At 36.6% G+C, this 13084-nt stretch overlaps 2 long non-coding RNA genes across 2 annotated transcripts; both read left to right on the top strand.

Annotated features, from left to right (window-relative positions):
* Nucleotides 1-318: 318 nt before the first annotated feature.
* Nucleotides 319-4427, top strand: LOC137474997 (uncharacterized). The gene is made up of 3 exons (XR_010999618.1): nt 319-1090; nt 3850-3953; nt 4234-4427. It is a non-coding gene; the product is annotated as an uncharacterized lncRNA (long non-coding RNA).
* A 116-nt stretch (nt 4428-4543) lies between these two features.
* On the top strand, nt 4544-10187 carry LOC137474996 (uncharacterized). Its single transcript, XR_010999617.1, has 3 exons — nt 4544-4766; nt 9565-9648; nt 10112-10187. It is a non-coding gene; the product is annotated as an uncharacterized lncRNA (long non-coding RNA).
* The last annotated feature ends 2897 nt before the right edge of the window (nt 10188-13084 follow it).

The raw sequence follows: 13084 nt of genomic DNA, 5'->3' as shown, positions 1-13084 counted from the left end.
AAACATATCTGTGTCAGTTTTGTAATCTTCCACTGGTCTGCATTTACAAAAACATCCTTGAGATAGCATCTTTTGTTAGGAATTTTCATTTTCTACTCCCAGGTTTTACTGTTGAGAGCAGTTTTCTGTGACCCTACTTATTCTTGCACAATCTGCTTAAATCAAAGGGATCTTAGTGCACATTCACTACTTCTTCCCTGAAATAATACTCCTCTCTCTTTGCAAATTCACTTTCTGCATCTTTCATCCTGGCCTTTCCCACACATATATAGTGCCAGAAGAAAAAGATGCTGTAAGAAGACGATGTGTCACACAAGCATACAGACTTGTAGGTTGGATTGAATCCATACCTGATGGATTTCAGGTATTTACTGATTAGAAAAGGTCTGTGTTGGTGGGAGAAGGGAAGCCAGAAACTGATGGCTGGCCCCTGGTTGGCATAAATCCTGAGGAAACTTTCAACACTTATTTTAAGATCACGTAGACAAACCTTGCTGAGTGAATCATGTTAGTCTGAAAGACATTTCAAAGTGGGCTAGGCTGATTGTGGGCACTGCCTAACTCAGCACAGAAAAAAAGGTATAGAAACTGAAATATCAGCTCAGCTTCAGGCTGTAGATTGCTTATATCTCTGTTAATTATGTTAACTGTTTAATGATAATTAGTTTAAATGGCAAAGCTGAGATCAATTTTTGGCAGATGTTCAGGTAAGGAGTGATAACTGGAACTGTCTCTGAGTTAATGAACCCTCTAAGGGGAAATATTAAGCTTGGTCAGACCATGATAAAAAGCAGTAGCTGAGTGATGACGAAACCATAGCTAGCCAGGCAGTCTGCACAGCAGCTTTGCTCAGCAGGGACAGAAGGAAGAATTCCTTGAAGTACAGGAGAACTCAGGGAGTGTATATACCTCCTGGGAGCACAGGATGATTCTTTGGTAGCAGTCCTACACTTCGGAAGAGCAGTTGGCAAATTTGCTAAAGGCCGAAATCTGAAGGCTTGCTGTGTGCCCGCCTCTCAAGGCTATGCAAAAAAGGTGTGAACAGGCTTAGAAAGACCTTTATAAAGGGATGAAGCCTTCCCAGGCCCAGGTGAGAACAAAGATCCACAAAATAGGCAGTCGGAACTAGGAACATGTGTTGGTGAAGGTCCAGAACTACTCAGATCAGCCTTCTCCTGTGGTCTTGATGTGATCAGATATGTTCCTTGTATTAGTAGCTAACCTAATCAGTGTAGAGATGGGTATGAGCATAGTAATCTTAAGCATGGCTTCAAAAGAGAAATGAAATGAATTAGAAATTCCAAAACCTAATACATTTTTACCTCATAAGCAATCTCCCAGTAGAAGGAAAGCTGCTAGATTTTTGTACAAATTGCAGTAGATACTTTGTGGAACAGCCAAATGCCATGTCAGTGGCAAGGGCTTCAAGTAAGATGTTACAAAACTAAGAGATTAGACAAAATGTGGCAGCTGAGGTTCACTTTGAACTACTTTAAAGTAAGTAATATAAGGAACACACCCAGGTTGACACAGTGTCAAATTTTGAATTGATGCTTACAATTAAGGAAAAATATCTTGCAGTCATTTTGGACAGTTATCCAAAATCATTGTCTTAAAATGCGGCAGCAATCAAAACGGTCAGCAAGATATTGAGTATCATCAAGATAAAATTGAAGTTCTGTAAGGGGACAAGAACAGTTAGAAAAAGGCAAAGAGGAAAGACAGGGACCACAGGTTAGAGGGGAAGTTCAGAGAAGGCTGAGAAAGAAGTTGAATTTGGAGATGTTATTCTCTAAGACCCACAGTAAAAGAATTAGAGGGCATTTAAACTAGAAAAGGTTGATTTGAACAGGTAGAAGAAAGCAATTCTTTATAGATGAGGCAGTAATCTGAAAGCTGCTACTACTGAAGGCCATAGAAGCAGAGGGTATCATCAGTTAAAAAAAAAAAAGGCACATTTATAGAAAAGAGCTATTCTAATGGAAAATAAGAGATTAGGTAAGGGTGCACCCTCTAGTATCACAAATATAGTAGTTGCAGGTCCTGAGAAACTAGAGGGGAAGCAGACATAAGGAAGTTTTCAGGCTTGCCTCCTTCCTTGAAATCTCCTGTTGCCATTGTCTGAGACGGAATACTGTGCTAGGTGGACAAGTTCCCTAACCTGGAGAGTACTTATTATGTTCTACTATGGGTGAACTTAGCTGGACTTTCTGGGATAACAATAAATACAGATGACTATTCATGAGAGAAAAATGAAGTTACATCATCAGTTTGAAGGCATTTTAGGACGTGACCTGGTCCGTGTGTGAATGAATGCTCCAGAATAAATCCTCAGTGCTGAAAATAAGCCTTACCAGAATGCCTTCTTTACCTGTGGTCTACAAAAATAATGGTATCTTAGTTTTGGGTGATGAAAGTCAACTTTATCTTGTATGCTTTCAGTATTGAAATGATAAGACTGTAGCATGAGGACAATAAAGAGGGTATAGAGGGGATACATCACTTAAACAGAGAAAAGACATCTAGATATGGACAAATAAAGATGAAAAGATTACAATGACAAAATACATTCTAATGATACTGGATAGAGACCCTGTAGATACATTCGAAATTTCTATGGTATGTCAGTAAATTTTCTAAGTTTGTTCATCTGTTTTATGGTTTTCATTTCCAATGATTTTCCATGCTTGTACATCATAATAGGTAAAAATAATATTTCCCTTTTCTGTTGCCAGTGTGAAAGGATATCTCTCTGATACAAATAATCTGGGAAAGAGTTAATTCTAATACTTTAACTGTACAGCAAGTATTTTTCAGGTCACTTTGAGAGTAATGCTATCATTTCAGCACTATAATAATGATACAATAAAAACAGTTTAATTGTCACAGATGAGGCAATTCATTGTCTTCATATATATATAAACTATAGCAAAATATCCACACAAATATTTGTATTTTGTACATTTATGGCCATCCCTCTCTGGCTGAGCATATCTTAGTTATTTCATCCATGCATGGAAATTACTGCCTTACAGCTGTATAAACACTGAAAATCAGGTTGACTAATTGACTAACCTCTTCCTGTGTTTGTTTATGTTAATAGGTTTACTCACTCATGCTCTCCTAATGTGGGCTGGAAAAGACTGACTTTATGATTTTAAACAGTCTTAAATGCAGTTAGTTTTTCTAGAAAAGTCCTAGATAAAGTTGCAAGACCATGTCCCAGAGATTCAGAGGGCAGTTCACTCTGTGCTATTTTATTCCTGCTTTATAATGCTTCAGCGTAATGGTGAGAGATAGTTTTGAACAAAAGAATCCATTTCCATACATTAAAAAAAAAAATGTTAGCTTAAGTGAGACATGTCAAAATGTGCAGTTTTACAGAGAGAGAAACTTATAATACAGCAATAGAGTTGCACAGCATTTCTGTGTCCTGACAAAAAGATGAACAAGTGATTCCCATCTGCTATCTATAATGAGTTCAGTGAACTTTCTCTGTAGCTGATAATGAGATCCAGCTGATAAGAGTTGTTAGTCAAAATGATGTTGGTGACTGAGCTACGTGAGGTCGTTGAGGATAGTAGGATCAGTGGTCTTTCTCTCTTGTGAGGAGCAGGCTGAATAGTCAGAGCTCTGTGGCTGCTGGGAGGTGGTTACTGAGTTCTGGGGAAGGATCTGACTTCTGGAGGTAGACCCCATGAGGTACCAGTACAGGATCAAAAGATAGATATGTATTTGGATTTAGACTGTAAATTCACCTTGCCTTTTCTGTTCCTAAGTGTGATAAAACTGTGTTGTAGTCCCATGGAAAAATCTGCTTTAGTTTTTTTTGCTTCTCCAATTCTCTAGAGAGGAGCTGCACTGCCTATTACCAGCCTTGAAGACTTTGTTCAGTATCTGCACAGCCCAGCAGAGGTAGCATGGAGGTATTGCTTGCTGTTGGATGTATCTAGGTAAAAAAACCCCAAAACTAAACAGCAAGTAAAAAAAACCCAAACCAACCCACAAACCTAGTTAAAGCTGGCATTTGTGAATTAGTGCTGTAATTACAAGGCTAGATCATGAAGCTTCTGAGTAGTAAAGTATTAATAATCAAAATTTCAGTGTCTTTGGCATCCAGAATGTGCCATCAAATAAAGTGTAGGACAAAACTTAGTGCCAAGGATTCTGTGAGGAGCAAGTAAAACATCCTTGTATGGTGCATCTCTGGGAACACTGGATTTTGCTGTATAGAATGAAGGCTTAGCCAAACTGCTTGCCTATTTTTCTTCATATGGGCCTTGGACAAAAATGAGGAAAGGAAAAGCAATTTGACAGATGAATCTGCTCAACTGATCAGGGAGAAAGCCTTAAAGAGGACAACTCAGGAAGCTTATTGGAAAGCTGCATGTGAAATTTGAACAGATGAAACAAATCATAAAACATCCATAGAGACATTCACTGTTCACATAAAATTCTTTATTTTTCAAGGAAATATTTTAAAATACCTTTTTTGTTTTGTTTAATTTTTGTTATGACCAAGGTATCCAATTTTAGGAAATGAAGAACTTCTCCTTACCTTTGTACCTATTGCAGATATTATGTTACATGTCTTTGGACGAAAGAGAGAAAACTGTTTTTTTGGGTGATCTCCTTGTGGTATCTGAGCACAGCTTTGAAATAACTGGAAATCTGCCCTTGCATGGTCCCCTCCTGATGGAGGCAAGGAAAAAGAGATGGTGACGTGACTGAACACTCATGCTGCTGTGGAAGACTGCTCAGACGAGGTGAGTGCAGGCAATTGGTTCATGTAGCTCAGGGAAGAAAGGATTGACAACAGCTATTTGAAGAAAGCTGATTTTAGCTCAGCATGAGGAGAACTGGAGGGTGGACTTCGGTTTAGATCAGCTGGCTGTACCTGTTGAGAGGATCAACTGATTGTGTATTTGATTACTTTATTTTATTTATTTCCCAAGTTAATGAAGAATGTGAGTGTTTTCCCAAGCTTGCCTGACTAGCATGCAGGAAGGGTGTAAGTTGCTCAACAGAGTATATAAAGACAGGCAGCAAAATGAACTTAGATAGAAACAGGCTTGAGCTGGATTCAATATGACTATTCCCTCCTGGTGACTGGGATACCAAGTGCCATCATAACAAACACACAAGGACCAGTAATAGGAATTATATTTGCATTGTGATCCTACTGTATGTTGAATTGCTATGTTCTGCTTGCATTGTGATTTCACTGCTCTGTCATATCCCTCTGCTAAATCAAAATCCAGTGTAGCATGAAATATCTTCAAATAAGTAGGTTTAGCATTAAGCATTAAACCCTTCTCATGTGGAATGTCTGAGAGAAGCTGCTCAGAGAGTAATGAATTCTGACAGGGAATACAGAATAAAAAGGGATTTTATTTTCAAAGTCTATTTTTCAGCTCCTATAGACACATATCAGACAGGAGTAGGGAAGAGAAGTGTGTCAGGGAAATTGCCAGTGTGTTATGCCCAGCTGTTATTTCTTGATGTGACTTTGTGTTGAAGTTAATCTTACACAAAAAATGTTTTTTATTCAAGCAAGTGAATAGTTCTCTGAAAATAAATCAGGTTTCTGATAATTGACGATCAGCTACTTTATATATAAACATGCTTAGTTTGCCACTAGGTGCCCCCACAACCATAGGAATGTTAATTGCACAAAACTGATAATAAAATGTTTTGAAGAAAGTGTAGGCTGTTAGAAGTCTCTGGCAAGTATTATTTATGCTATACCCTATATCAAAGATCTGATAATATTATAAAATTGTTGGGTTTTACATGTCATATATCTTTAAAGTGTTTTAAAATGCAGTTAAACTAAGTGTTCCTTCCCTAGTCCCCATTCTACATCTTGAAATAATCCATTATCACCATATTTCTATTTTTCTTTTCCAAATGAAAATGTAGTAGTGTGTGTAAATGGTTTGCAATTAATTTTGTATGTCAGCCAAAGATCTGCATGGGATCAATTACCAAAAATAATTATTCTTCTAAAATGGAAATTTCTAGCTGAATATTTATTCAAGGTCATATGTGAAATTTTTTTGGCTGGGACAGGATAGCTGAAGACCAGGACTATGAAAGTTTTGTCTTCTATACAGCTAGATGTATTTATGGCACCTTAGAAGGGTTCAAGTCACTACTGAGTGCTTAGATCTCTAAATAAAATTTCATGTTGACTCAGTAGAAATGCTTGTTATGTTTTATATTTTGCTGAGTAGTGGACTATGTTATAGTGTAGCAGAAAAAGGATTTAGATGAAGAAAAATTATTTGGATTCATCTTTGTGTTTACACTTTGTCATGCCTCTTATTTGTTGTTCGTATATATGTATATAAAAATCAGTACTTTGTCATTGTGTTTTCTTAATACAGGAGGGAATAATAAAATTTTGCAAGACCATGAGATGAGAGATTTCAGGAGAAGGATAGAAACGTTTGCTTTTGGGCAAGCATCACTTGTAGAATTCAGCTGTGAAGGCTAGAAATCATAGTAACTGCAAAATAAACATTTCTATTTCCACAGGCAGAGGATAGACTGTTATTCCAGGTAGCCCATCAATCAAGAGCAGTGCTTAAGAAAACAGCTACTTAACTATTCTTTGTGTTTGAGAATGTGAATGGTTGCTGCACTTTGACTTGTATACCTTAGATTTTAACTTCATGGTAGTTTAAAAAAAAAAAACTCACTTGGTGCTCTATACAAAAATTGTATGTCAGCTAGGGAGTTAATTTGACAACAAGACACCTGGAATAACAGATCTGTAATACTTTCTTGTGTTATTAGTATATTTCATTCCAGAATGCCATGGCTCTTGACACTCTCGAAATTGTATTTTGATCTTTCATTCTCCTTGTCTGCATATACACTAAGCAGCTCCCTCCTTCCATCATCTTGAGATCCCACTGTAGCCATGTCTGTTTGGCCCCCCTGAGGTGGGGCAATTGTATCAGGGGATACAATTGTGTTGAAACCTCTCAGTTCAGTTTGCTGTTCAACTCCTTCATTACTTCTACTTTGGATTTTTTTTTTTAGTAGAAAATGAAAATCATTAACCTAGTTTCAGGGACAGAAATTGTGAATAGCCTGCCCAGGGAAGTATTTAAGGCTGGGTGGATGGAGCTATGAACAACATGGTCTAGTGGAAGGTGTCCCTGCTTATGGCAGGGGGTTTGGAACTAGATAATCTTTAAGGTTTCTTCCAGCTCAGTCTATTCTATAATTCGATGATATTGGGTGCTCTTTTCCTCCTTCAAGAAACATTTCTGTAGAGTTTCTCCTGACCATCCAATGTTGCTTCTCCTTTTGCAAGCTCTGGAAAATTGGAAGAAACTTTAAAAAAAAAAGTTTCGAAATCATAGTTATTTGGTTGAAAATTTGTTGTCCAGAATATGAATTTAAAGTTCATAAAAGTTAAAAATAATATAATTTTCTCAAATCTGTTTGTGCTTTCTTTAGAGATGTTATATTCATTCAATGAGGGGGAGGTGGGGGGGAAAGCAGCTTCTTTTTTGTTAGTACTTTGACAGTCAGAAAGATTAGAGATAACCATACAGAAAATTATTCCTCTTTCAGGTGTTTCAGAGATACAGATTTATAACTATAGCAGTGAATAATGACGGGCATAACACTTCAAAATTTCAGTGGCAAAAGCCCCACTTTAATGTTATAGCCTATTTTATCAGTTTTCCAAGTTATCATGTTTGATTGTAATTGGTTAGTGACTTTCTTGCCACTCAGTTCATTGGTTAGAAGGTGCCTGTGTGTGTATGTGCTAAGGCTCTCTCTTTACACAGGTGTTCACATTTTTCCTTTGTGGATTCTCATGGGATAGACTTCTTATTTTTAACAGATGCAAACTGTCTTCTTACAAGAATAGATTGTTATGCAAGCTGATTCTCTTTTTTATGATTCTTTCTCATGGGAGCTTAACAAGCTGGCTGTTAATTCAGCTGAACTAGCAATAAGGCCTGATTTTACAAGGCCTTTCTTTTATAAGGTTTTTACCTATATGCAACACAGATTATCTTATTACACGTATTTCATGAATCCTGTCCTTCAACTCACAATGAAAAAAAGAAGTTAAAATATCAGGGAAAAAGCAAAGTCTGCCTTGTCATTTCTATATTTAACCTTCATATTAGCGATGTAAAAAGGTAGAAGGTAGACACTGTTGCCTATGTATTTCCATTCTTATGATGTGGAAATTCCACAAGTGAAATGTTTAACATCTGGCTAGTTAGTTCACAACATAAAAATGAGCACTGCAAATAATTACCCATGTTTCAAAAATGTATGTAAATTAACTGATATTAACAGATCTGAGAGCAAAAATGACAGTTGGATAGCTGAAATAGATGATCATCTGCTGTGTCATTATAGTTTGAATTTTATGTGTAATATTTCTTCTAATACAACTCTAGTTGTGGTTTTCTTTTGTGACTTATTTCCTTGCTATGAAAGTTATGGAAGTTTCTGTGATGAGAAGATTGATAAGATGGGACACCTCTATGAAATTTTTCATTCATATCCTAACATTACATCTGTTATGTATTTATAAAGATTTAATGAACTAAGTGTTACCAGTTCAATTTATCATGCTGCTTAGTAATAGACTGAGTGTGATCAGAAATGGCTTGAAATATTTCATCCAGCTATAGTGCAACTACAGTCAAATGTAATGAAATTAGTTTGTACCTCAAGGCTGGAGGTGGCTTTTTCATTTGCAGTGATGTCTAAAATTTCCCCCTTTAGACTGGCAAGTGAGAGGTATTGTAGGGCAAGAATACCTAACCTCAGCATCTTTGAAAATGCAGCTATTCCTTGTTCCTTATTTCCCACCATCTCCCACATCTAGCTCAGTATGAAGAAAGGCATGGATCCTGCATCTGCATTTGTGTCTCCTTCCTACAATGAATTTTTTGAAGTGGGAATCACTAAAAGCATGAAACACAGTTTCTTAAGCGTTTTCCCTGGGAATTTAATAAAGGAGTCTTATCTTTATGGATGTATTTCAATGATGATTTTCAGATAAATAGAGAAGGAAGTAAACGTGGGGTAAACACAAAAATGAAGGACTGGTGATCTGCTCTGTAACTTAATGTTGCTTTTCTAGCAAAACATTCTGCATTTGCCCTGAAAGGTTTATTGGCCACTTTTCCTGGGGTACTAAAACTAAACAAGAATATCTTGTATGTGTATCTGCCACCTGACAATATCAGTATAGGTGGATATTATATGTCGTAATGTTTTGCACTGTGGAAATGTCAGTATATATTAAGAAGAATAAAACAATTGTTTTATTAGTCATAACAATAGTTATTTATATAAAATCAATTCAATTTCCCTAAATTATATACATACTGGCAAAAGAGAAAAATTTCAAGTCCTCATCCTTCAAGAGCTTTTTCTGGACAAAATTGTCTTCTCCTGAAGGGTTTTGTATTTTAGTCCTTAGTTCAGTTATTTATCTCCCTGAATATAGCTAAAATGCTGAATATTTTAACACTGAAAGCCTTTTCCTTATTCCCTTTGATTTCTTCACTTCAGATTTTTAGGCTTTGTTCTTTGAGTCACTGCTGATTTGCACGTTAGGACTTCTAAAGAAAGCTGCATCTTACCTTGGGAACAGAGGTGAGTTAAATTTTCCATCTGATGCTACAGTAAAATAAATTACCTTTCACTAAGTATTTCTTGTTTTGATTTCCTTGAAGCATCATGGGGAAGTCATGAGTACAATTTCTTTTGTAATGGGTCTGACCAATACCCTTAATCAGCAGAGAAAATAGGTGGAGTAAAAACGAGTCAGAGTCCATCAGATTGTGTTGTACTAAATATCACTAGAGAGAATATATGTTGAAAGCCTGGCTGTAGTCTCCTGTGAGCTGTTCCTCTTTGCCCAACATCCTGTAATTTAGACCTGAGGAGCTAAATCAATTTCACTTGTAGAAGGTCTGCTGATTGCACAAAACAGCATCAGTACAAAGTGAATTTTCTCTGCACTCATTAGACTGTCACTGGACTGTGGTACTGCAGGATCTTGCATGTTTGAGATTAGAAAAGGAGGGGTAGAGAAGCAGGTGATTTTTTTTTGTAGTTCTTTCAGATGACTCAGAACCTGTGATTAAGCGGAGCCCAGAGGACCAGTGCCAGCCCTTGCATGACTTTATAAATAGATATTTTATAAAAATAATTTTTATTTCAGTTCTTGATTATTTCCATTCCTATTTCAATTTAGACTTTGCTTTGTCAGTTTTTCTTACTACCTTTTTCTGATTTCTGGGTGTTCCTGCTAGCCTGATTTGCATATCATGTGCAGGTTATTTTATTGGATAATGCATTAAGTGAAGATAAACCAATAACTGTGGTTTCTGTGGAGCTGCAATGTAAAAAAATCTAGCTTTCATATCTAAACAGAAACATCTCAGTCTTAAAAGTGGCTAGTGTCTATTATATTTGTTAAGGTTCATAAGAGATAGAAAATGTGAAAAACTAATAGAGATATTTTTTATTTGTTTTTGTTGGTTTTTTTTTTTTTTAGCGTATGAGAGACACATTGCTTCAGTAACCAGTATATATCGTGGTATCGTCATTTTCATAGAGTATCCTAAAGGATTTAGGAAAATGAGTATTTTGAATAATTTCATTCACTGAAGGGTAAACAGAAATATTGTAAATGGCATATTTATAGGAAACTACCTGATTTTTTCTTATTCTCTTATGAATTACTACTGTTTAATATAGGATTGGCTTTAATCAGTAAGTCATATGTATCTTGAAAAATGCATTTATAAGTTAAGGCATCTCTGATTGATTATCATGTTCCTCTTCATGGTGCATCATGGTTTTTGTATGTTCTTGAGTCTGTCTCATGATAATGAAAATACTTATTAAAATACTGGATCTAACTATTAATTTTTCTGCATATAGAAATTTATCTGTGGCACTGTCTTTAAATGTCAGTGGAAAATAATGATTAAAAAACCCTTCCTATGTATTTTTTTGAGCTTTCTCAAATGGTAGTCCTCAAAGGCAAGGGCAAGATCAAAGATGAAACTAAAGGTTTCAGGTCTTGAAGATCCACTAGTAGAGTACATTTTCTAATATGGCTTCAGACAGGAGACTACAGTGTATACCCTTCAAGACCTTTCTGAAATGCAAACTGATGTGTTCTGAGTCGTGATGACTGGGAGATCTTCAAAAGCTCACTCCTAATCTGAGCTAAAGCACTGAAATTTGGGCACTTGTCCATCATCTGAATAAGGCATCAGAGGAAATGAGCTATTCTTCAGTTCTTGGTGTCATCAAATTAAGTCTCAAAGGTTTTGGCTAAAATGTTCCTTCTTAGAAATGTGAAATACCAAAAAAGGTTCATAGAGGGAAACCTTAGATGAAACTTGATCACTTATTGACATACAGGTGGCCAGATCTTTGGAACATATCCAGCCTTTGGAGCAGAGTTGAAGTCTAGGAAAAGCAAAATAGATACAGCAATTCTAATGGCTGACAAACTTGAAAATGAAGGAAGTGATATTGGCATGTTATGGGAGAAAACCTGATTGCTGCTAATGCTGAGCCAGTTCAGTGGGAGTCTTAGAACTTTAATAGAGTTGCAGTCTGGGCAGCTTGTTGGGACAGCGTTGTGATCTTTAGGTGCCTTTCACAGCCCTACAGTCTTTTTGACTCTGCAGTTTAGTCCTTACCAAGCCCTTTCCCTAACCCAAAAGGCACATATTCTCTTCTACACTATGTAGGCTCTCAAGGGATGGCTGGATGATTGCAAACATGTCATGCTATTGTTTGTCCACCACAACATTATACTTTATTAGAAAATCCTTTTCCCAGAGCAAAGATTTAGGTTGGAAGTGCTAAAGAGTCCCCGTGGCTTTCTGTTTAAGTAATGGCTAGGGTGTTGTTGAGGTGGTCACGACACAAAGCAGAGATATCAAGCAGTCTTCTGATGGCAACTCTTTATTATGGAAATGGCTGACCTTTTATACACTTTCTAATTGTTTATACTTCTTGTACCCTAACTATTGGCCACAATAACATAACACCATTGGTGAAAAGTAACAGTGACTTAGCTAACTTTCTTGTCCAGCTGCAAAGTTTCCTCCTTATCTTTCTTCAGTTCCTCTCTTCTCTTGGTCTCCTTGGTAACAGCCTTGAAGAGAGCTCCTTATCAGCTTCTTTTTTGCTTCTCAGCTTCTTCTCCCTTCTTTAGCTAACAGGCCTGCTGTTAGCCCCTTCCACAGCTAGGCTCTGACTGGAGCATGTCAGGTTTTGTGGCTTCTAAACTCCAGTGGTGGAAGTACTCATTTGTCTCTTTGTCTTCTAATATGTTTGTTGCAGCTTCTGCTATTTTGCTTGATGAGAATATGCAGGTTTATGCTTCATCTTGTAAACTCACTTCACTCTTCCAAATAAACATCTTATTTTCTTTTCCAAATTGCCAACTTTTAGATATTTGTCTGTTTAATAAATACTATGTGGAGCTTCCAACTGGCTTATACAAGTGTTTAAAAATAAATTTTCTTTGTGTTGAAGTTAAGTATTCATGCCTGTGGTAGATGAGGTTATTTCTGGACCAGTGATGGCTGATGGTATCTTTTTCTGTTGCTTCCCAAGAGCAATTAAGTTCCAGAACCTTACAAGTCAGAGCCAGAGTCAAGCTGTCTACATGATTACAGCTGAAAACTCAGCTAAGTATCAGAGGCACAGAACAAGTTAAACACATGCACAGATATACTGAGTCCTGTATGTGACATATTGCATTCACTTGCCTATCGCATATTTGATAATTTTTTGTAACTATTCACTGACTTTTTTAAACATCTTTATCTACTGTGCTGTTTTATCTTTCCATTTTACTTCATTTTGCAAGTAAATTTGTTGCAACATAACAAGATCTGCAACACAATTTTGGCAAGTTATAAACCAGTCATAGACACATTGCTTAAAGATGTATCCATATGGATTTTTTTAAGGAAGCTAAGGGAAAGGTATGGAAAGGAAACACACTACAAAATCTTAGTATGTGCATCTCATGGAATATCCTCCCTGTACTGGA

Source organism: Anomalospiza imberbis, chromosome 5, assembly GCF_031753505.1.
Source record: "Anomalospiza imberbis isolate Cuckoo-Finch-1a 21T00152 chromosome 5, ASM3175350v1, whole genome shotgun sequence".
In the NCBI taxonomy this organism is placed as follows: domain Eukaryota; kingdom Metazoa; phylum Chordata; class Aves; order Passeriformes; family Viduidae; genus Anomalospiza; species Anomalospiza imberbis.
This window is presented reverse-complemented; position numbering and strand designations above follow the sequence as displayed.